Source organism: Peromyscus maniculatus, chromosome 5, assembly GCF_049852395.1.
Source record: "Peromyscus maniculatus bairdii isolate BWxNUB_F1_BW_parent chromosome 5, HU_Pman_BW_mat_3.1, whole genome shotgun sequence".
Classification (NCBI taxonomy): Eukaryota; Metazoa; Chordata; class Mammalia; order Rodentia; family Cricetidae; genus Peromyscus; species Peromyscus maniculatus.
In genome coordinates, this window is record NC_134856.1 from 104,771,279 (window position 1) to 104,794,487 (window position 23,209).

General features: G+C 43.8%; 4 non-coding genes across 4 annotated transcripts; 3 read left to right on the forward strand and 1 right to left on the reverse strand.

The window, feature by feature from the left end:
- Window positions 1-755: 755 nt before the first annotated feature.
- Window positions 756-851, reverse strand: Trnai-uau (transfer RNA isoleucine (anticodon UAU)). Its single transcript has 2 exons — window positions 814-851; window positions 756-791 (listed from the first exon to the last, which is right to left on the reverse strand). It is a non-coding gene; the product is annotated as a tRNA-Ile (tRNA).
- A 10,574-nt stretch (window positions 852-11,425) lies between these two features.
- Trnav-aac (transfer RNA valine (anticodon AAC)) lies at window positions 11,426-11,498 on the forward strand. Its single transcript has one exon. It is a non-coding gene; the product is annotated as a tRNA-Val (tRNA).
- A 187-nt stretch (window positions 11,499-11,685) lies between these two features.
- On the forward strand, window positions 11,686-11,758 carry Trnaa-agc (transfer RNA alanine (anticodon AGC)). The gene has a single exon. It is a non-coding gene; the product is annotated as a tRNA-Ala (tRNA).
- Window positions 11,759-12,690: 932 nt separating this feature from the next.
- On the forward strand, window positions 12,691-12,763 carry Trnav-cac (transfer RNA valine (anticodon CAC)). The gene has a single exon. It is a non-coding gene; the product is annotated as a tRNA-Val (tRNA).
- The last annotated feature ends 10,446 nt before the right edge of the window (window positions 12,764-23,209 follow it).

Below are 23,209 nucleotides of genomic sequence, written 5' to 3' on the forward strand. Positions count from 1 at the left end.
CAAAACCCACAAGATTACAATTTCCATATAATGTTATTTCGATTGATTTATGTCTAGAAGCTAATTTCATAAAATCATTGTCTGGTTCCAGAGTGATCACAGAGGGGGATACAGTTACATCAGTGTGCACATTTTTCTTGAAACCTCAAGAGGGGGTATCAGGGCGGGAGTGGAGTTTACATACAGGTCACGGTGGTCCTCCCTGGAACATTTGCAATTTTCCCAGTCACAGTTGAGCACACCTCTTTATAGAAATCTCTTTACATTGTTACATTGTTACAGGGGTGATTGAGTAGTGGCTGAGTCAGGTTGCCCTTGGAACTAGATTTTTAGTTTCTCATTTCCTGGTGCTTGAAGTTTCTCCTTTCCTGAGGCTTGGGGGTGTAAGCCTGAAGGGCTAGGGTCTTTCATTGAACTAGTTTTAGATGTTACTAGGCAATCTAAAACTTGTTCAAGATTTCCAGGAAGTTTGAAAACAGATTGTAGCCTCCCATTCCACAACTGCTATCATGTGACTTTTTGTTTGTGCCGGAAAAAAAATAGTGAAGCCGAAGCTGCTACCATAATCCTACTGTATTTTCCCCAAGCCAGAGTAGGAGAGCAAGGTAGGGAAGGCAGAGGTCCATCGTAACTGTTAGTCGTTGCTGGATTCTAAAATTGTTAAGCAACAAAGCTGACCAATTCTAAACCAGGTTAAAGACCATCGTGAAAGGGGGTGACGTGTTCAGAAGGTTCTACCTCAAATTTGAAAACAATGCTCTAGGTGAGGCTCGAACTCACAACCTCGGCATCGCTCTCGCGCACACACTGCTGTATAAGTACCGCGCGCTAACCGATTGCGCCACTGGAGCATCCGCAGTACACTTCCGGACACTCATTACACGGCCTACACGGGATAGTCGGCGTTTGCTAGACCACGGTGTGGATGCACACCGGCCTCGCTCTCCCCGCTCCTCCCCCAGTCCCCGGCGTCTGGTGCTTCTGCAGGCGCGCTGGGTTCAACCGTGGATGCGGTGACTGCGACTCTGAAGCTGAGGCGGAAGGACGGTGCGGCCCCGAGAGCTGCGAATCCTCAGGCCGTCCCGCCGAGCGGCTAGCACAGCCCTCAAGACCCCAGTAGGAGGAGGCTGCTATCGGCTCGGCCCCAAAGTCATTTTCCGTCCTCCACCTTGCCGTGGACGCTCCCCGGGAGACGCAGATCCCCGGCGGCAAACGGGATTCCCCAAAGCTGCGTTTTCCCTCCTGCCTCGGTTCGGGCAAACAAATGCTGGAGAAACCAAAGGATTTAGTTCCAGAGAGAAAAGGACGTTCCTGGGGCCTTGCCTTGTGTTGTGTGGTCCCCACACAGGTTCTGCGAGGGAACAAGACTCCTGTGTTCCTCAGGCGACTCCGTGGAAGTCTTGAGAGTTGAAATGAGGGAAAACATCCCGGGACTGGGTCTGAAATTCTGCATGTCTCCGTGCAAAACTGAACTAGATATTTGAGAAACATCTGTACTAAAGATCCCATAGTAAAGCATGTTTTGATATAGGGGGAATAGAGAAAGGGTATTTCTAGACTCTTTACACACAGCGTGGGTCTTTTTGGTGAGAGATTTGTTAGGTAGCTAGATGCATTCACGTGCTTAGAAGCTGTTGTAATGGACCCCTACCTCATAACCTGCTTTGAACCCCACCTCCCATTTCTCATTTCTCCAGTAGCCCTGAAGGGAAGCCTCACAGTTCTCTTGTGGTTTAAAGAGCTGTATGAAAAGGGGGAGGATTTAGATCTTGATTGAGGCCCGTAAGAAGATAGCTTCTTCCCCGCGGTCAAAAGAAGAGCCTGAGTTCAACCTCTGGCCTAAGGATGCCCTGAGCAGTGTCCCCCACCCACCCACCCAGCCCAGCCCCCAGATTGAAGCATTAGTACTATTGTCTCTTCCCTTTCTACTTGATCCAACTGGGGTTGTCAATAACCTGGAAAAACCACCCCCAGAAACCAAAAACCTGTAAAAAGCCTATTCCCTAATGTAAATCTGACCTATGACCAAAGTACCCTGAACGTGCCCAATCTTCGTCTAATGTCAGTCTGAGCTGTGGTCCCTTGGTCAGTGCCCATTCACTCCCCTGGGAGTGCTTCTTCTGTATTAAACCCTATTTTCTACATACACTGTGCATCTCTTGACCCGTTTGAGGGAGCATGCAAGGACCAGAGAACCAAGCAGTTAATCTTTGGTTTGGTTTGATTTGGTTCGGTTCGGTTTGAGAGATCAGACCCCATTCTGTAGCCTAGACTAGGCTTAAATCCCAGTCTTCCTGTCTCAGCCATCCCTATGCTGGGATTATGAGTGTAAACTAGCACACCCAATTTATTTCACATCTTTAAGAATAAAGACATTACACGTGCTATATCTTTTAACTCGATTACATGCAGCTTTGACAAGCTCAGTTAGAATGCCATTTTGATACACAGTAGACACCAGTCATATAGTGATATGATATAGATCCCTATAGTCAAGCTAATTAACATCTCCATCTCCTGAAGTAGTTATAATTTTGTCTACAAAGTGAGAATGCCTGAAACCTCTCTTTGTAGATTTTCAGTATTCAATACAGTGTTATCTACACGCAGCATGACGTGCGTTCAATCTCAAGAATTACTCAACCTACGTAACTGTAGCTGTGTGCCCTTTAGCCACAAAAACCTCACAATTTCACCATCTCCAAACCTTGTTAAACGCGGTTGCATCCTTTGCCTGTGTACGTTACACTTTTTTTGAAGTGACATAGACTGTTGACTGGCTGATGACCGTGTACAGATAACCACAGCCGTTGTGAGCTAGCTCCTAAGTGCTGCAGTCCTTCCTATCCAGAAGACACTGGCTCACTCCGACTCTCCCCAGTCTCTGGTTTTTCTGCTCCCTCTTCTGTAGGGTCCCTGAACTATTGGTGGTAGGGTGTGATATAACTGTGTGAAGGACTTTTAAATGGGACTGTTTTCTTCTTCTGATTAGATCATATTGATATTAAAAAACTCCAAATGTGCCGGGCGGTGGTGGCGCACGCCTTTAATCCCAGCACTCGGGAGGCAGAGCCAGGTGGATCTCTGTGAGTTCGAGGCCAGCCTGGGCTACCAAGTGAGTTCCAGGAAAGGCGCAAAGCTACACAGAGAAACCCTGTCCCCTGTCTCGAAAAACCAAAAAAAAAAAAAAAAAAAAAAAACTCCAAATGTTTGGTTTTTTTCTGTATCCCAAAAGTTTATTAAAGTTGTTTATTCTCGTACATTGTAGTAGAGCCTTTACAGATTTCTACCTGTCATCAGGAAGGGTTAGTTTTTCCTTCTCCTCACACCCATATTTGCCTGTCATTAATTTCTTATTCCTAATTATTCTTGTTAGTACTTCTAATGCTAGATTGAAAAGAACAGGAAAGAATGGACAATCACCTTGTATCCAATCTTAAAGGAAAATCCTTGAAGATTGCCTCATTAGTTATGTTATGGTGTCCTTTCATAAATGGACTTTAATGCATTGAGATAATTTTCTTCTTTATTTTGTTTTTTTAAATCATGAATGGATACTGAACTTTGTTAAATGATTTTTAACAGACGGGCATAGTGGCTCACACCTTTAATCCCAACACTTAGGAAGCAGAGGCAGGTGGATCTCTGTGAGTTCAAGGCCAACCTGGTCTTCGTAGTGAGTTTCAGAACAGCCAGAGCTACATAGTAAAAAGCTAACACCATACAGACATGCCCACAGGATCACTTCACCTGGATAATCCCTCAGTGATACTCTCTTTCCCAGGTGACTGTAGATTGTGCCAGATTGACAGAACCAACAATCAGTGAGTGTCAAGAATTTGTTTTCAGTCTCATCATTCTTTCCTCAGGAAGCCTCTGCTTCTTCCTTCAGCTCATCATCGTCCTTTGGGATGCTTCTTGCAATCAAGACAAGTCAAACCCAGGAAAATATTTGTGACCAGAGCCAAGTCACTCGAAAAGCAGGAGAGGAACTGAATGAAGATGTCATCCACCAGATAGCAAGACTAATTTCAGCGCAATGTCATGCCTGGCCTATGGTTAAGCCTTCACAGCCACACACTCAACCTTGTTAACTAGATTGGAAAGAGTTACTAATCAGATATTGACTAGAAGCCAAGAACTTTTATTTTCACAAGAGAGGACACCAGAAAAAAAAAAAAAAGGACAAGAAAGAACCAAGTGTTGGTGGAGATACTTCAAAAGTAAGACTGGGAAGCAATGAACATTTTCTACTTTGTAGATAAATTTCCAGTTTCCTAAGTTGGGTATTTAGGGCTCCTACCCTGTCCTGTGGAGGAAAGTGGAGCCTGCTACCTCAACTGACTTAAAAACTGCACTGTGATCTTTGTGTTCCCTGGGACATTAAGGATTCCAAAAGTGCCTTGTCACTTTATTGTTGACTGTAGGGTCTGTAGTGTGGAATTACAGCCAAAGTTAGCTGACCCTGACTTGTAAGGCCGTGTGGAGTCATGTGCAGTTAAGGTCATTGTGCCCATGTTTGCTGAATCTCAGCTGGCAATACTGGCTATGGACTAGCTTGCTTCTGTGATGCTTATCCCTGGAAATTATAGTCTGATGTAGGTTCAATGTAAGGAATAGTGCTTTCATTTTTTAAATTGACATTTTTTTTTTTTTTTTTTTTTTTTTTTTTTTTTTTGGTTTTTTTCGAGACAGGGTTTCTCTGTGTAGCTTTGCGCCTTTCCTGGGACTCACTTGGTAGTCCAGGCTGGCCTCGAACTCACAGAGATCCGCCTGCCTCTGCCTCCCGAGTGCTGGGATTAAAGGCGTGCGCCACCACCGCCCGGCTTAAATTGACATTTTTTAAAATTCTTTTCTTATGTGTATGGATGATTACCTTCATGTATGTCTGTGCACAGAAGGCATAAATAACATCCCCTGGTACTGAGAGTTGTGAACCACCATGTGAATGTCGGGAACCCAGGTCCTCTGGAAGGGCAATCAGTGCTCTTGACTGGGGAGCCATCTCTGGCATCAAGGAATAGCATCTCGTTTTGATCTGGGGAAGGAGGAAGGGCATAGCACCAATGCTTGACTGTATCATCACCAGTGACCATAACTGCCCATCTCTCCCTTCCAGCAAAAAAAAGTGATTTTATTCCAAACTTCCCTGCCCATGCACAGCTCCCAAGATATTATTTGATTAGTTAATCCTAGGGTCTCTCTTGGTAGTAGTTGGGTGAGATGTGTAATCAGATCCACCTCAGGAGGGAAATGCACTCAGCATGTAGTTGTCCTCCAGAAGTGCAGGTGAGGGAGGTCTGTTGCTTTTCCTCTGGACTTTGTCAGGTGCCAGTGAGGGCTAGAGGAATTTCAGGCCACAGCACAGTGTGAGGCCTGTGTTGGGGATGATGGCAGAGATCCAATGACATCATGTCTGTCAGGTCTGTCAGGTCAGGTATGTATGTCTCAGCACAGAGCATTAGATCCCCTGTGCAGACATCTGTGAATGCTGGGAACCCAGGTCCTCAGGAGCAGCAGACATCCCAAGGACATGAGGGAGACCCTGAAGTAACCTCTGTCGTTTCTGTCTCCAGGTGTGTGGGCTGTGATAATATATCCACTTTGTTTAAGCCATTTGCTGCTGAAAGCTCCTAGGCTAGCGCTCTCATAACTCAGCATGGGAAGTTTATGTCCCAGTTTCTATAGTCAGATGTTTCTCTGGTCCTGCCTGGCCCTGCAATCAGGGCAAATCTCTCCCACCTGTGTCCTGCAGCCACTTGACCCCAAGTAAACACACAGAGGCTTATATTAATTACAAACTGTATGGTCTATGGCAGGCCTCTTTCTAGCTAGCTCTTATATCTTAAATTAACCCATTTCTATTAATCTATGTTTTGCCATGTGTTTCATGACTTACCAATCTGCTGGCATGTTGTTCCTTGGGCAGTAGGCTGGCGTGTCTTCCACCTCTGCCTTTATTCTTCCTGTCTCTCTCTCTTGGATTTCTTGCCTGGCTATAACCTGACTCACCATAGTCCAGAACAACTTCTTTATTAACCAATCATAGCAACACATATTCACAGCATACAGAAAAATATCCCACAGCACTTCCCCCTTTTTTTGTATAATCAAAACAAAAGGTCTTAACTTTAACATAAAATAACAATTACAATATCTAGTCTATTTGTATTTGACAAACTTAAAGAAAATATTCTGTCATCTATTCTGTATTTGTGAGTCTAAAGTTTCATATCTAATTAATCTTTTATCATAACCAAGGAAAATTATAATTATAACTAAATAGTCTTCAGATACATCAAAGACCCCAGAAGGATATAATATTACCTAAGTAAACAGGAAATACATTGTAAGCAACTTCCATAATTCTAGAAATGATAGAGACATTTGGCTGCCTGGACAGTCATCCAAAGTTCCTCTGCAATGTTGGGGCATCCATCTTCAGCCTATAGACCTAGACTCTCTCAGACGCTTTTCCCTGTGTCTTGTAGAATGTCTGTCAGTCTCCTCTGTGAAGCAGGAACCTGAAGGACCATCTCATCTTGCAAAGTTTAGTGGTCATCTTCCTATGGGTCCTGTATGTCCAGTTTATACAGTATTTTGTCAAGTAGTCCAGGCAAGAACAGTTTCTTGCCCAAATGGCTAACTTTTGTCATAACTAAAGCAAACTCCATATGGAGTTTCTTCAATACCCATCAACTTCTCTGAAGTAGATCGGTGCTGCCAGGAGAAGACGTGTCTCAATGCCTAGATAGTCTAAGTTTTTAAAACATTTTACAGGCGTGCGCCACCACCGCCCAAGTTTTTAAAACATTTTAAATGCCATGTTCTATAGGTCTCTGAAGTGTTTGAAGATTACCTATCTATCTGAAATATATCTTTGAATACCTAAAAAACAACTAATATGATTATAAGTTTTATTATCATACATGATTAACTATTAATCTGTATTTCTTAATAATACTTTACAATTTCAAATGAGCTGCACAAACATACCTTAAACAAGAGTAGAAATGTACATACACTATAACAAAATTAACTTTAAATTTGTATCAACAAACTAAAATCCATAGAATGCAAAATATTTTAAACAAGTTGTTGCTCTTTAAAAGTAGATCAATAATCTACCCTTTTATCCTGTCATATCTATGAATTCCTCTGACTACTACCTAATGAGAAGTTCAAGTCAGTGACAGGCAATCCGTGTTCGGAAGGTCAGCAAGATCTCCCACCTCCATATTCCAGATGTTCTGGCCTTCCTTTGAGGACTGCTTCTCTATTGACTGGAGCCCAGCCCTGCTTGACTGTCAAAATCTTTACTCTTAATTACTACAGGCCCAGCACCAACTCTACCCCCCAAGGATAAACAGCCACTTGAAATGGAAAGAAAATCCTGAAAGTAAAAAGTCAAAATGGAAATTGTGTCAGGCTAGACAGAGAGAAGAGCAAAGCCTTACTTGAGAAGAGAAAAACATCACTGTAGGTGTATAGTCACCACTGTGCTTTCTTCATTTAAACACCTGGCTTGGGATAGCACAAGGTCACATGGCTGTGAGCTACCTAGACCGTGAGTTAACCTTTTTCCTGGTGATGACATTTTTGCTCCAGCCTGAGTCAGTTACTGTAGACACCGGGAATGTTGCATCAAGGAATGAGCCAGGAAAAGGGGGGCGGGGACAGCTGAGCAAGCCATGTGAGGAGCATCACAGTTGGAGCATTTGCTGCCCTCCCGAGGACAGGCAGGAACCCAACCCAATGAAAATTAATTCAGTCGGATTGAGAAGTTTTTCTGTTGTTTCCTTACTTAGAGATAGGGCCCCACTACATAGTCCTCGCTGGCTTGGGCCTGCCTAGGTAGACCAGGATGGTCCTGAATTCTCAATCCTGCTCCACCTCAAAGTGTTGGGATAACAGAAAAGATCGTGCCTATCGGTTTCAGACCCCTGTTTGAAAAACAGACCCCTAAACCAGGTTCCTCCCTCCTAGTGAGGTTAGGGATTTGAATCTGTCAGAAAATGGGGCTTCAAGAGCGGTGATCTGGGACCAGTGAGAGAACTCAGCAGTAAAAGTACTTGCTGCCAAGCCTGATGACCTGAGTTTGTTCTTTGGAATCCACGTGGGAGGAGAGAACCAATTCCCGCATTTGTCTGGATTTCCCACACAGCCATTCACTCGTCCCCAGCCTCCTAATAAATATATGTAAAGGAATTAAAAACAAAAGGCTGTTTACATCTACTAAGCTGAGAAGCTGGAGGGTAGACAAATGTCAGGAAGAGCAGCAGATGTCAGCCTTAAGAAAGTGGATCACTGAGTAAGTGCAGGCCAGAAAAGGAGACTGGAGTTGGCACTTCTAAGCAGGTCTTCTCTCTTATGGCTGTTCTATACCCTTGTAGGGAAGTAAAACTCAAAGTTTTATTTGTTTGTTTGTTTTAATTGGGAAGACTTTTTAAATTCTGTTTTTCATTGAATATTCCTGTGCGATGTAGTTCTTTGTACTACAATACTTAAGGTATTTTATTATTTAAAAAGTATGTTTAAAATGTCACAATTTAAAATACTCTAGATACTTGGCATGTATTGCCCCGAATCTCAAAAAGTAGCATGCCAAGAATCTATCTGAAAATTCTGAGAAACTTTGTTTTTGTTTTCACAGTATGTTAGAATTCTAAATTGTATCATTGTTGGTGAATAAACCTAGTGTGTGTGTGTGTGTGTGTGTGTGTCTGCATGTCTCTGTGTAAGTAAAAGTAAGGTTGGAAGAGGAGGAGTGCTCCTGGGGTAGAAATTCCGAGGTCAGTACCATTGCTTGGGGCTGCCCACTCCCACCTTTCTAACGCCCTTGTGTGGCTGGTGCAGGGCAAAGCATCTATGATTCACACTCTTGCCCTCTTCTGCTTCAAACACACGACACCAGGCCTCCCGTTACAGTTATGCCTCCAGCTGCCTTAGAATCTCTACAGGTAAACATGGCCTGACCTGTCAAAAGGAGAGAGGTGAGCCTCCAAAAACCCTTCCATCTTTGGATCTCTAAAGCAACCACCTGGATGTTGAGTGATACCCCTGCATTTACTTCCCTATTCCTCATATTCATTGGGAAGACTCCTAATGTAATCTTCTCTTACTTTCAGCCTGAGACTTTGGCCACTGTGAAACTGCAGTGGGAAATTCCAGATGTCACCACCTGCCTGGTGATGACTCTTGATAAAATGCAACTTCCTCTGTGGTGTCCCTTTAGGGACACACAGGTTTAGACATATTATTCAGTCACTAGAACAACTTCAGTATTAATGTTTTGTGACCTCAGAAGCTGACTGAAGAAGGCGTTACCCCTTCATCAAGACAGCCATGTTTAGCAAATGTAGAAAGGAAATTATCTCAGTCCTCCCAGCCTTTTGCTGCTAACCCCTCCCGTCCCAGCCTCACCTGCTTGTGGGAGCCCACAGAGGTTTCCTAGTGAGATCTGAGCTTGCTTTACCCAGCAGAACTGCATAAGGGGATGGACTGACCACGTGCATGGTTACCAGGGGTTTGGAAGGGTCTGCACTTGGATGTGCAGTGTGCTTTGATCTGGCAAGGGGGAGATCTTTTGCTCCACCCTTTGGCATTCCTATAAAAAGTCCTTTAGAAGAGACAGAAGGGGTCAGTAGATATAAATCCAAGCCCTGATGAGGATATCTTGTGTTTCTGTCTGTCTCTCTCCCCTCTATATTTCTATCTAAATCTCTTATTCCTGACTCCTCAAGAGAACCCTGGGGGAAAAGTGGGGGCAGGTCCCCCATACCTGCTCTATGCATAGCCCTCTGCTCCTGACCCCTCCCCTCCCCAGCCTCACACGCTCTATGCACAGCCCTCTGCTCCATCCTCACACCATTCACAGTCTTCCTGGAAATAAAGCCAATTAAGATATTATTCTTTTCTTAAATTTATTTTCGAGACAGGATTTCACTATGCAGCTCTGGCTGACCAGGACTTCACCATGTAGACCAGGCTGGCTTCAAATTCACAGAGATCCACTCCTCCACTCTCCCCATGTCCACCTCCTCTCAGTGTGCCGTGCTATCCCAGTGTTGAGATGAAAGTCATGTACCACTACATCGTGATTTTTTGTTTGTTTATTTATTTAATAAGGTTGGGCTCTACAGTGAGTTCTAGGCCAGCTTGGAGGTATACGGTGGAATTATCTCCAAGAAAAATAAAGCACACACAAAACAACAAAACCTAAAAGAGAACAAAAATGAGAGGGCACAACAGAGAAAGAAAGCTCTCTTCAATACGCAGATGTGGGATGCCTGGACGTCTGCATGCAGAAGAAGGAAACTGAGTCCATCTCACACACCAGGTGCAAATACCAAGTGTGCTGAAGACTTAAATACGAGACTTGAAAACACTGCCAGAAGAAGGTCGCAGGGGGAAGCGGCATGCCATGAGTCTGGCCATGGCTTTGGATGCATTTTATAAGCACAGGCCACCAGGGCAAAGACAGAAACCACAAGCTTCTTATCCCGAAACACAAGCTGCACAAAGAAACAACCAGAGAGCCTCAGGCTGCCTGTGGAGAGGGAGAAAGCATGGACAATCTCACTTCACATGAGGGCTTGCTACCCAATACACACCAAGTTCCGCAGCCAGAAGACGAACAACCTGACAAAATGGAGCAAAGGGTCAGAAGAGGTGCTTTTCAAAGAAGACAAGAGACAAACTGATCTGTGAAAGTGTGCCCAGTTCATGAGTGATCAAGGAAATGAGAATCAAAGCCCTCTGAGGTATTTGATTCTATCACTCCTATTCTACCAGAACGAGAAAAGAGCGGGTGTTGGTGAGGTGTGGAGAAAAGAGGATGCTTGCTCAGTTTCGATGGGATGTAAATTATTACAGCCATTAAAGGCACTAGCATGGAACTTTCTTTAGAAATGTAGCAATAGAGCGCAATGCCAGTCATTGACTCATACTTGCTCTGTCCATGGTAAGGCATCCTTGTCTTCTGACACACTGGTTCCTTCACACTCACAGCAGGGTTATTCCCAACAATCAAGTCACAGGATGAAGCTACTGTCCATCAACGGACAGATGAAAACTCAGCAGGTAGACGTGGAACGTTAGCTACTCAGCCTTCTATAAAGCGACTCTGTCACTTGCAACCACTGGAGTGAAGCTGAGGACGTGGTGTTAAGTGAGGTGAACCAGCCACCCAGGGACGAATTCCACAGGACTTTTATTTACAGTGTGGATTCTGAGTGCTCATCTGGCGGCAGCAGGGTAGGGTGGGGTCACCAAGGGCTGGGGGATGAGGAAGTCAGCCGTCTTAGTTACCTTGATTTAGCCAGTCCATGACAGAAGTACATACAACAAGTGCCATCATCAATCCATTTACTCAGAAAGTTTTAAATGTATGTCTTGAAACTTACAAATGGTGGGGCTGTAGGGGGTTTCCGTAGTGTAGTGGTCATCACGCTCGCCTAACACGCGAGAGGTCCCCGGTTCGAAACCGGGCGGAAACACTACTTGTTTTCTATTTTTACACTTTCAGCTCACTCCCTACACTTTTCAGCCCGTAGGACCTAAGAATCTCGACTCTACGATTTTGGCCTTGACTCTTATGCTAACCTGGGGATACAACAGGCAATTTTGTGAGGACCAGCGGAGCCACTGGACACACAGCAAGTACAAGAAAATATGTACAACACCGGGGGATTGGCTCAAATGGTAGAGCGCTCGCTTAGCATGCGAGAGGTAGTGGGATCGATGCCCACATCCTCCAATTCTTATGCTACCCCTGAAACCAAGGCTCTACTGAGGTGCTCCTACTCTGTCTTTGCCTCACCTCCACTAATTTGAGGACTAATAATTAACCTCACACCTAGAAATTCAGCGCTCCCTGGAGCAGTCACCTGTGAGTTTTCCCATTCACATCATGCACTCGTTATTCTGTGCATCTCACAAATGCTTGTAACCTTTTTTATTTGTTCCTTCCTCGCCAGACGCTGAGTCAGAACCTCTTCTGTGCCACCAGGCTTAGGATTTCCCCTTAAATCAGGCCGTGCTGGAAGTTCTCTGCCGGCCTCTCTCAATCGTCCTTTTCCTCGTCTATCTCCGCCCACTCAAGCTCGTGGGTGGAGGACTGTTGTGCGCCTCACTGGAGCTACCCCGAGCCCTGCACTGCCACCCACAGCGTCCCGTGGGCAAACGCGGCCCGAGTGGAACCCTCTCTACTACTCTCCACTTTCCATTTCTAAGCTCTGTTAAAAAATAAAAATAAATTTTAAAAGGTGTAAATCCTTTGCTAACTCATTGCTGTGACCGTTTGGTCACCTGTCCGGGTTCTCTCGAAAGGTCTCCAATGTTCTCCTCCCCGAGGTGTCTCCGGGTGATCAGGCCCTTCCGTCCTCCTTCCCTCCGAGTGTTTTACACGTGCGCGACTCCCCTACGGTGCACGCTGCGTCTCCACGCGGGAATTCCTACACCCGCGCTTCTCCTCCCCCTGAGCTCTCTCCCCCTGGAGCGCCGCCCAAGCCACATTTATTAACTTTCCGGGGCCATGTCGCCTCTGCACTGTGGCTTTTATCTTCGGTTTGCTTGCATTCCTTGCGGTTCTCTCTGTTAATGTGGATCTGCAACTTCTGGATGACACTTCAGCAAGAACACACAACGTCTGTCTTGAATTGGAAAGTGACAAAAACGCTGCCAAGGCGCGTTTCCGTAGTGTAGTGGTTATCACGCTCGCCTCACACGCGAGAGGTCCCCGGTTCGAAACCGGGCGGGAACAGCAGTTTTTCTTTTTTTACTGTTCTCTGTAGATGTAACCGTTTTTCGGAGGGGAAGAAAGGCAACGGCAGCGAAAGGTAAGAAAATGTTTTAGTCTCAGCTCTTAGCTACTGCTCTGACCTCTTGGGCTTTTAACTCTGCATTTGGCTCTGTGTTTCTTACTTAATAAGACCATTACATCTGCAGTTCTCTGCAATTCTGAAGTTCTCAGATTTTGCAATGGATCACGCGGCCATCTTTCTGGATGAGTCCTAAGGGAACACATTCTCCATCCTCTCTAAGAACAAGCAAAGGAAGCCTCACCGCCCCTCACAGCAGTGTGCGTTGCCTCTCCACATTGCTCCAGTCCTCTTTCTCCTAGAGCAGTGGTTCTCAACCTTCCTAATGCTGAGACCCTTTAATAGAGTCCCTCATATTGTGGGCACTCCAACCATAAAATTATTTTCGTTGCTAATTCATAGCTGTAATTTTGCTTCTCTTGTGAATCAAAATGTAGATATCTGTGTTTTCCGTTTGTTTTGGGAGACCCCTGTGAAAGTCTCGGGAGGTCTCCACCCAGAGGTTGAGAACCACTTTCTTAGCGAAGTGGCACAGGCATAATAAGTTCCTGTCCGAACAGCTTTTGAGAAGATTGCGATGAGAGTCTGGGCTCTGCGTTTTGAGACTTGACAGTCATGCGATCCCGGGGAACCGCAGGCGACTGCAAATAAAAGGGACCAGAAGGTCCAGGCACCGAGGGATTCTTAGCTGAAGTGCTACAGTGCTCCATTAGCATGGAGGAAGAACTGCCCACATCCTCCAGCCGATTGGTTACTTTTGATTCTGTCTGCACGTTTATTTGTTCCTTACTCCTTCTGTCTTAGTTAGGGTTTCTATTGCTGGGAGGAAACACCATGACCAAAAAGCAAGTTGGGGAGGAAAGGGTTTATTCAGCTTATACTTCCATATTGCTGTTCATCACCAAAGGAAGTCAGGACAGAACTTAAACAGGGCAGGAACCTGGAGGCAGGAGCTGATGGAGAGGCCATGGAGGGGTGCTGCTTACTGGCTTGCTTCCCCTGGCTGGTTCAGCCTGCTTTCTTATAGAAACCAGGACAGGAGCCCAGGGATGGCACCACCAACCATGGATTGGGCCTCTCCCATTGATTCCTAATTGAGAAAATGCCTTGCAGCTGGATCTCACTGAGGTGTTTCCCCAATGAGGCTCCTTCCTCCATGATGACTGTAGCTTGTGTCAAATTGACACACAACCAGCCAGGACACCTTCCTGTACCATTAACTGTCCTCTCATCCACAGCTTTTTTTCCTGGTTTGATTTCTTTCTTTGTGGTTCTGTTTGTTAATGTAGATATGGAACTTCTGGATGGCACCTTAGCAAGGAGACTGTAGTTGTCTTGGATAGCAGAGCGACAAACTGGCTATGTAGGGTAATTCTGTAGTATAGTGGTTATCACACTCGCTTCACAGGGGAGAGGTCCCTGGAACTGGGAAGGCTCCCACCTGGTATTGAAAAACAACCATTGAACCCATGAAGAACACCTCTACCTTGGCAACTTCAACATCCTCCGTGGACAGTCTTGAATCCATTGAACCCATATATCCCAGATTCAGGACTAGCATCCTTCAGGTACCAACTCTGAAATCTGAGTTCACATTGTTGTTCCTTCTTGGAAGAATGAAGCCGCAGGGTTGCTTGCCTGGGCCAGCAGCAGAAGGTTCTGCCCATCAACAGTTCTCTCACCTGAAGGCCAAGTGCTACGCCCTGAAGCAGGGGATCAAGGCCACTGACCCTTGCGCTACATCTCGGGGACGGGAAGAAGCTCCAGGTTTGGTTTCAGAGACACAATCTGCAGGTTTCCTTTGCACCTTGGTTCCTCACTTGAGAAATCTTCTGACCACATAAGTAAGAAAACAGTGTCTGGACACAGGGCTCATTTGCACACTCCTCTGCTTGGTGATGTGCTGGCACACACTCAGTCCAGTCCAGGAAAGGACCTGCTGACAATGGATCTGGAGCGGAACAATTTGCTCTCTTTCCTCCAGAAGCTGAGATGGCAAACACATACTCAGTTGCTCTTTCCCTGCAGGAGAATTTCCTCCTGCAGCCTAGACCTGAATGCCAACCTGGTCTGGAACCGCCTTGGCAGAGTCCCAGATTCTAATTCTCTCCATCTCTGGGGCAGGTGACTATTGCTAGGAGTCCAGTCTACTTTCAAGGCTGTGGAGGTTGGGAGATTAGAAATTTGGTGTGTTAATGGGTGAGTTTACTATGGAGACCAGGCAGTGATAGGTGAGTTGGGGCAGCGAAAGAACTCATTATTACACACTCAATCTGTTTCCCAATTCAGGCCTTACCACCTCCCAACTCTGAACCCTGAGAAAAATACTCAATTTCCCTGAGCCTTCATTGCATCAGGAAAGGGCAGATTTGGACAATTCCTTTTGTTGCCAAACCGGACTACTTGGATTAAACTTGACAAATCTTTTAGAGTAGGTAAGGGCATAGGGAATTGAAAACCCAGGATATTTTGTGATTTTAAGAGGAATGCCTTCATTGTATGGTGTGTTAAACAGGGTTCTCTAGACTAACAGAACTTAGAGAATGACTCTGTCTGTCTATCTATCTATCTATCTATCTATCTATCTATCTATCTATCTATGTATGTATCTATCTATCTACCTATCTAAAGAGGAGATATTAGATTATATAAAAATAGAATATTTATATTAAAATTACATATAAATAAAGGAGGTTTATTAGATTGACTTGCAAGCAGTATTCCAGTTAATCCAACCGTGAATGCCTATGAATGGAAGGTCCAGAAGTTCAGTAGCTGAGTCCATGGGACTGCATGTTTCATCTGGTCATCAGTAGAAGCTGGAATGCCTGACACTAAGACTCTAATGCCAGTGAAGGAATGGACTCACTTGGAAGTAAGAACAAGAAAGCAAAGAGCAAATACTTCCATTTTCCAAGTCCTTTATAGATCACAAGCTGTGACCCAGGTTAGAGGTGGATTTTCTCTCCTTGAAAGATCTGAATTAAAGGTGTGTCTTCCTACCTTAAAGGTCAGGATCAGAAGGCTACTTCTGATGATCTAACTAAGCAAAAATCCCTCACAGGTTGGCCCAGCCATTTTCGGGTTTTAGTTAATTCTGGATATAGTCAAACTGACAACCGAGAACAGGCACTACATGTAGACACAGATGGAAGCAGAAGATACAACAGAGTAGAATGGACAGAGAACAAACATCAGTTCCATTTCCCTGCCCTTCAGGGAACGGAGAAGCTCCTGTGTTACTTTTCAGCAAAGGAGAGCAGGAAGGAAAGACGTCTGAGGGAAGAGAATGCCAGAGCAGTGAAACAAGGGAGAGGCAAAGGGCAGCTGTAACTCTCCCGCTCCCTCAGCTCACAGGGTCTTGTTCAGATGAACCCAGAGGGTGCGGACTCCACCATCCTGTGTAGGAGATGCTTCAGAATCAGCACTAGCTGATACGGTGTAACTTCATAGTGATGTTATGGTCTTTAAAAGTTGCAGGTGGATGCAGGGTGCTGGAGACTAAGATTCCACTGTGACGCTGCTGATGGGCAGGGCTATTTGAGGACAATTGCATGTCTGTCACTCTCCTCACAGAAGACCCTGAAGTCCATTCTGCACAGAAGGAGGCGTCCTTCTCTACCCAGGGTCTATTAGGTGCCTTTGTAGCAGGTTGACCGTGGGTGACAAGGAAGGACTAGAGAGAATTCCAAGTCACATCTGAAAAAATAGAATCACAGCTGCTGACGGTGATCATATTGAAATCAATTCCTGGTTGATGAGATGCAGAGTGAAGAGATTCAGGCTATACCGGACAGTGCAAGTATGTATTATGTCTTCATCCTATTGCGTGATGGAGGAAGCAGGTTAAATCCCCTCTAAATTTGATGCTCTGGAGTTGCCCGGCTGCAGCTAAGTCACAAAGAGTGATGTGAAGTCATTCACTCATTTATTCCTCTGCTGTGGGCCACAGGAATATATCATAAGAACTCAGCTGGTTATGGCAAATTCACTACCTGGAGGAATCAGGGAATTCCTCCAGAGGAAGCCAAATCCCAAGGAGTTTTTGGTGTTACTTGGCTTGTTATATATCAGCTGTATTCTGTTATGAAAATCATGTGTGCTGGGATTCGGGCATATGCCACCATGCTAGTTTTAGGTAGTCTGAGACAGATAGATTCCCAACTTCCCGAGGAACCACCACACCCATTTCCATAGTGGCTGTACAAGTTAGGACTCTCACTAGCAATGAATAAGTGTTCTCCTTTCCTTACATTCCCGCCAGCATGTGCTGTTGTTTGCTTTATGGTTCTTGGCCATTCTGACTGGGGAAAGATGAAATCTCAATGTAGTTTTCATTCGCATTTCCCTGAAGGCTAAGGATGTTCAGTATATTTTTGTTTCTTAGCCATTTGTACTTCAACCTTTGAGAGCTCTCCATTTAGTACTGTAGCCCATTTTTAATTGTCTTGTTCTCTTGATGTTCAATTGTTTAGATCTTAATATGTACTAGATATTGATGCTCTATTAGATGGATAATTTGTAAAGAAATTTCCCCATCCTGTAGCCTGCTGTCTTGTCCCAGTGATGGTATCCTTTGCTGTACAGAGGGTTTAACTTCATGACCTCAGTGCCTGTGCTATCTGTATCTTGTTCAGAAAGTCCTTTCCTGTGCCAGTGAATTCAAACCTATTCCCTACTTTCTCTTCCTTCAGATTCAGTGTATCTGGTCTTCTGTTGACATCCTTTATCCGTTTGGGGCTGACTTTTGTGCAGAATGATAGACATGGGTCTATTTTCATTTTTGTATATGCAGACATCCAGTTTGTCCAGCACCATTCGTTGGAGATGCTGTCTTTTCTTTGGGTTGTATTTTTGGCTCCTTTCTCAATAATCAGTTGTGCATAAGTGTGTGAACTAATGAGTGAGCCTTCAAATCTATTCCATTGATGAACATGTCTGATTTTATGCTGATACTAGGCTGTTATTATTACTATGGCTCTATAATACAACTTGAAATGTGGGATACCTTCAGCAGTTCTTTTATCATTCAGGGTTGTTTTAGATATCCTGAGTTATTTCCCACAGAAAGCTAATTTTTTTTATTCCTATAAAGAACTATGTTGGAATTTTGATGGGGATTACATTGGATCTGTAAGTTGCTTTTGACAAGATGCGCATTTTCACAATATTAATCCTACCACTCCATGGGCATGGGAGGTCTTTCCATCTTTTAGTGTCTTCTTCAATCTTTTTCTTCAATGTCTGAAAGTTGTTATTTACACACTTCCTTAGTTACAGTTATCCTGGGCTGTTTTTTAGGACACTGTGCCAGGCACTGTCTCCCTGATTTCCTTCTCCATTTGTTTGTCACTTGTGTATATATGATGGCTGCTGATTTTTATTTGCTAACGTGTATCCTACTACTTTGCTGAAAGTGTTTATCGGTTATAAAAGTTTTCTGGTGCAATCTTTAGGGTCTTTTGTGTATAAAATTATGTCATCTACAAATAAAGATGCTTTGACTTCTTCTCCTATTTGTATCCCCATGTTCTCCTTCGGTTTTCTTAATGTTCTCATAAGACTTCAAATACTATATTGAATAGAGATGGAAAAAGTGGACATCCTTGCTTTCTCCCTGATATTAGTGGAAATGATTTGAGTTTCTCTTTGTTTTGGTTATGTTGGCTTTGGACTTACTGTAAATTGCCATTATTATATCCTTTAGCATCCTAGTCTCTCCAGAACTTTTACCATGAAGGGTACTGGATATTGTGAAAGGCCCTTTATACATCTAATGAGATGATGGTATTTCTATTCTTTCAGTCTGTTTATGTGGTGGAATATGTTTATTGATTTACATATATTGAACCAGACCTGCATCTCTGGGATGAAGCCTTTTGATCTTGGTAGATATCTTGTTTCTATTGATGTGAAGAGACATCATGAGCAGAAACACTTATAAACTAAAACATGTAATTGCAGTGGCTCACTCACAGTTCAGAGGTTCAGTCCATCATCACCATGCTAGGACATGGCAGTGTGCAGGCAGACAGGGTGCTGGAGCAGCAGTCAGTTCTACATCTGGAATGCAACAGGAAGTAGACTTAGTATCATAATGTGCAAAGCCTGAGCAAAAGAGACCCCAAAGCCCACCCCCACAGTGACACACTTCTTCCTACAAGGTCATACTTACTTCAACAAGGCCACACCTCCTAATAGTGCCACTCTCTTTGGGGGCCATGTTCTTTTAAACCACCACAGTAGATAATCTTTTTGCTATGTTCTTGGATTCTGTTTTCAAGTACTTTATTGAGAATTTTTACATCTATGTTCATAAATGATATTGGTCTATAATTTTTTGTTGGGTCTTTGTTCGGCTTTGGTATCAGAATAATAGCAGCTTTAAAAAAAAGAATTAGAAAATGTTCCTTCAGTTACTATTTTGTGGAATGATTTGAGGAGTATCGTTGTTCATTCTTCTTTGAATGTCTGGTAGAATTCTGCACAAGAGTCTATCTGGCCCTGTTTTTGTTTTGTTTTTGTTTTTGTTGTTTTGTTTGGCTTAGGGACTTCTATTTGACTAGAGGTTATGAGCATGTTTAAATTGATCTTGACTTAACTTTGATAGGTCATACATATAAATAAATTCTTCCATTTCTTGTAAGTTTTCCAATTTGGTAAAATATAGATTTTTCAAAGTATGTCCTTATAATTCTCTGCATTTCCTTAGTGTCTGCTGTAATATCCCCTTTTCATATCTACTTTTTAAAATATGGATCTTCTCCTTGTACTTTATTTAATTTGACTAAAAGTTTGTCAGTCATGTTAAATGTCTCAAAGAACTAATTCATTTCACTGATTCTTTGAATTGTGTTTTATGTTTGTTTCTGTTTCACTGATTTCATCCTGCAGTGGATTCTTTCCTGTCATCTACTCTGATGGGGTGTTGTTCCTCCCTGTCATTGTCTAGAGCTTTCCTGACAACCCTGTGTCACTAAGTTGCCATTGTGAGGTCTCTCAGGTCTTCTGATGCAGTCTTCTGATGTAGTCATTTAGTGCTGTGAAGTGGCCTCAGAGAACTGCCTTCCTTGCGTCCAATTGGTGTGGGTGTTGTGTTTTTATTTTCATTCAATTTAAGAGGGCTTTAATTTCTTTTCCACCATTTTTCATTCAGTAGTGAGCTGTTCAGTTTCCATGAGTTTGTGCACTCTCTGCAGCTGTTGATATCCAGCTTTACCCCTGTGATCAGGAAGGAGGCAGAGAGTTTTCTGTTGTCTTGTATCTGTGGGGACTTGCCTTGTGTTCTAGACTGTGGCCAAGTTTGGAGCAAGTCCCAAGCATTGTCGAAAAGAAAGTGTATCATTTAGTGTTTAGTTGGAATGTTCTGTGGGTGTCTGCAGGTCCATTTGACTTAGGATGTTATTTGACTCCAGCATTTCTCTGGTTTCTGTCTGGATGACATGTCTATTGAGGAAAGTGTGGAATGGAGGTCACCCACTGCCACGGTGTGACAATAAATACGTGGTTTTGCCTGTAGTAATATTTCCTTATGAACTTGAGCACCTTGTGTTTGGTGCATAACTGTTTATAATGGCAATATCCTTTTGGCAGGTGTTCCTTTAAAGAGTATGTAGTGGATCCTGACAGCCTTTTGGAGATGTAGCTCCAAGATTGCCACCAGGTTATGCAAAAAATCCACAAATGTGGCCAGGGCTAGACTTTTTCTATCTGAGGGTTATTTTTTTTCTTTTTTCTTCAAGACAGGGTTTCTCTGTGTAACAGTCCTAGCTGTCCTGACTCACTTTGTTGACCAGACTTTGTTGATCAGACTGGCCTCGAACTCACAGGGATTAAAGGCGTGTGCCACCACCCCACCCCACCCCCCTGCCCAGCTATCTGAGGAGTATCAAAAAAGGAAACACACAGATTATGATGGTAACTTTCTCTTTTACTTCATCTTAAAAAAATCAGTCTTCAACATAGTTACACACCTTTCCATATTGCTACATTGCTTTCCTCAGCAGCTACATCTCTTCTCCACATATCTCTCTTCTATATGTATTTCTTCTCTCTACTCTGCTACAGTCCTTCACAAATAATTTGCATTTCTCTTCTACATCATGCACTCACCCACACACTCACCTCTTCACACACATTCTACACACACATCTCTCTCTCTTCTTGCATTTCTCATACTTCTCTCCCTACACACTCTTTCTCCCCACACTTCTCCCACTGCGCATTCAGCCACATCCCTCTTTCAGGCCACATACCTCAACAGCCAAACTCTAGACAGTTATGTTACATATACAGGGTCTGATGCGTTCTCGTAACACGTGGTAAGTCACACAGTTTCTCTCAGGCTAGGGAGGTCATACTGACCAGGGATGGTGAGTAATGCTTGTCCGTGCATGAATTGTGGTTAATGTTCTCAGACAGAGAGTGACATTGAAATTTAGGACATAAACAATAAGTCTGCAGGGGGTTGTGTCTTCCAAAGTTGCTTCATGCCTAATCTTGTTTTGTTTTGTTTTGCTTTGTTTTGTTTTTTCAAGACAGGGTTTCTCTGTGTAGCTCTGTGCCTTTCCTGGAACTCGCTCTCAAGTGGCCTAATCTTGGTTTAACAAACACCGGGAACTGGTCCTTGTGTATTCTCTGCAGGGGCAGCTAGTCTGTTTTGAATTTGTTCTGAGGTCTTAGCTAAATGTATAAAAGGCTGTCTTTGTAGCTGAGAATTTTCCTATGCCAGTCTGAGTATGAAAAATATTGGAATATTCTTTCTATTCATTAGAATTATATAGCTTAAGTAGAAATCATCTTCCTGACCATCCACAACTCTAAGTGTGCCCAATAGATGGAATATATACATGAGATAAACACACAAGCAGTGGGAAAACACCTGTAGCAGTTTTTAGAGAAGAAATGTAGTGGCACATGAGAAAAACTATAGACAGAAACAACTGGTCATTGACAGTCAGTGATCCCACGGTCTTTGCCCAGTGGGGCTCCCCATCAGAGTTAATCATCTGGTAGGTGGAACTGTTGAAAATTAGTTGTCACCTGATGTACACTCCCACGGCCTCCTACAAGTGTCCTTCCCCCTCTTCTGGTCAGTTTTGGTTAGAAATCCATTCTGTCTGGTATTAAGATAAGCACACCTGCTTGCTTCTTGGGTCCATGTGCTTGGAATTCCTCTTTCCACTCTTTCACCCCGAGGTGACACGCATCCTTGTTGATGAGATTTGGTTCTTGGCTAGAGCAGAAAGTTGGATTCTGTTTTCTCATCTAATTTGTAAGTCAATGAGCAGTGTTTACTGATTTCTGGTCTCTTGTTGTCAGGAGGTGGGTCCCCCCACCCCCTCTTTTGATGTACTGTTGTGGGATTATTTTTTCCTTGTTGTAGAAGAATTTCTAAATGGTCTTATTAAATAAAAAATGCAGAGCCAAATATAGGGGTGAAAGCCTTAGAGATCAGGGAAATAGTGACAGCCACCAACCACCTTACCTCACAGCTCTGCAGCTTCCAAATGTGAGCTACTGCCTGTCTACCCAAGCCTTTATTGCCTTGCTGTTCTGCCCTCTCATTGGCTATCTTAGCCCAGCTACCTCACTTCCTTGTCACTGCCTGTCTGTACAGACCTCCAGGTCTCTGTGGTTGGTACTGGGAATAAAGGTATCTCTCACCATGCTTGGTTCCGTTCCCTAGTATGGTCTTGAACATACAGAGACCCTGTCTGCTAAGTGATCGGATTAAGGAAAGGTGCCGCCTGACCTTGTTTACTTAAAATGACTGGCCTTTTCCCCCTGATCTCCAGGCAAGCTTTATTTATCAAAGCACAAATAAAATATCACCACATTTCAGCACAAATAAAAAATGACTACACCTTGTATCTTTTGGGATGTGGCTAATATCCTCAGACTGAGGTTTTCCTTCTAATGTTTTCTGTAGAACTGGATTGGTAGGTAGAAATTACTTAAATTTGGTTTTGTCATGGAATGTTTTTCTTTCCCCGCTGATGGTGATTGATAGTTTTGCTAAGTATAGTAGTCTGGGCTGACACCTGTCATCTCCTTGGTTGTGGAACGTCTGTCCAGGCCCCACTGGTTTTCAAAGTTGAAAGACCCTAGCCCTTCAGGCTTACACCCCCAAGCCTCAGGAAAAGAGAAACTTCAAGCACCAGGAAGTGAGAAACTAAAAATCTAGTTCCAAGAGCAAGCTGACTCAGCCATTGTTCAATCTCCCCTGCAACCATATAACAATATAAAGAGATTTCTATTAAGAGATGTACTCAACTGTGACTGGGATAGTTGCAGGTGTTCCAGGAAGGACTACTGTGACCTTTGTGTAAACTCCACTCCTGCCCTGATACCCCCCTTGAGGTTTCAGGAAGAATGTGCCTGTTGAT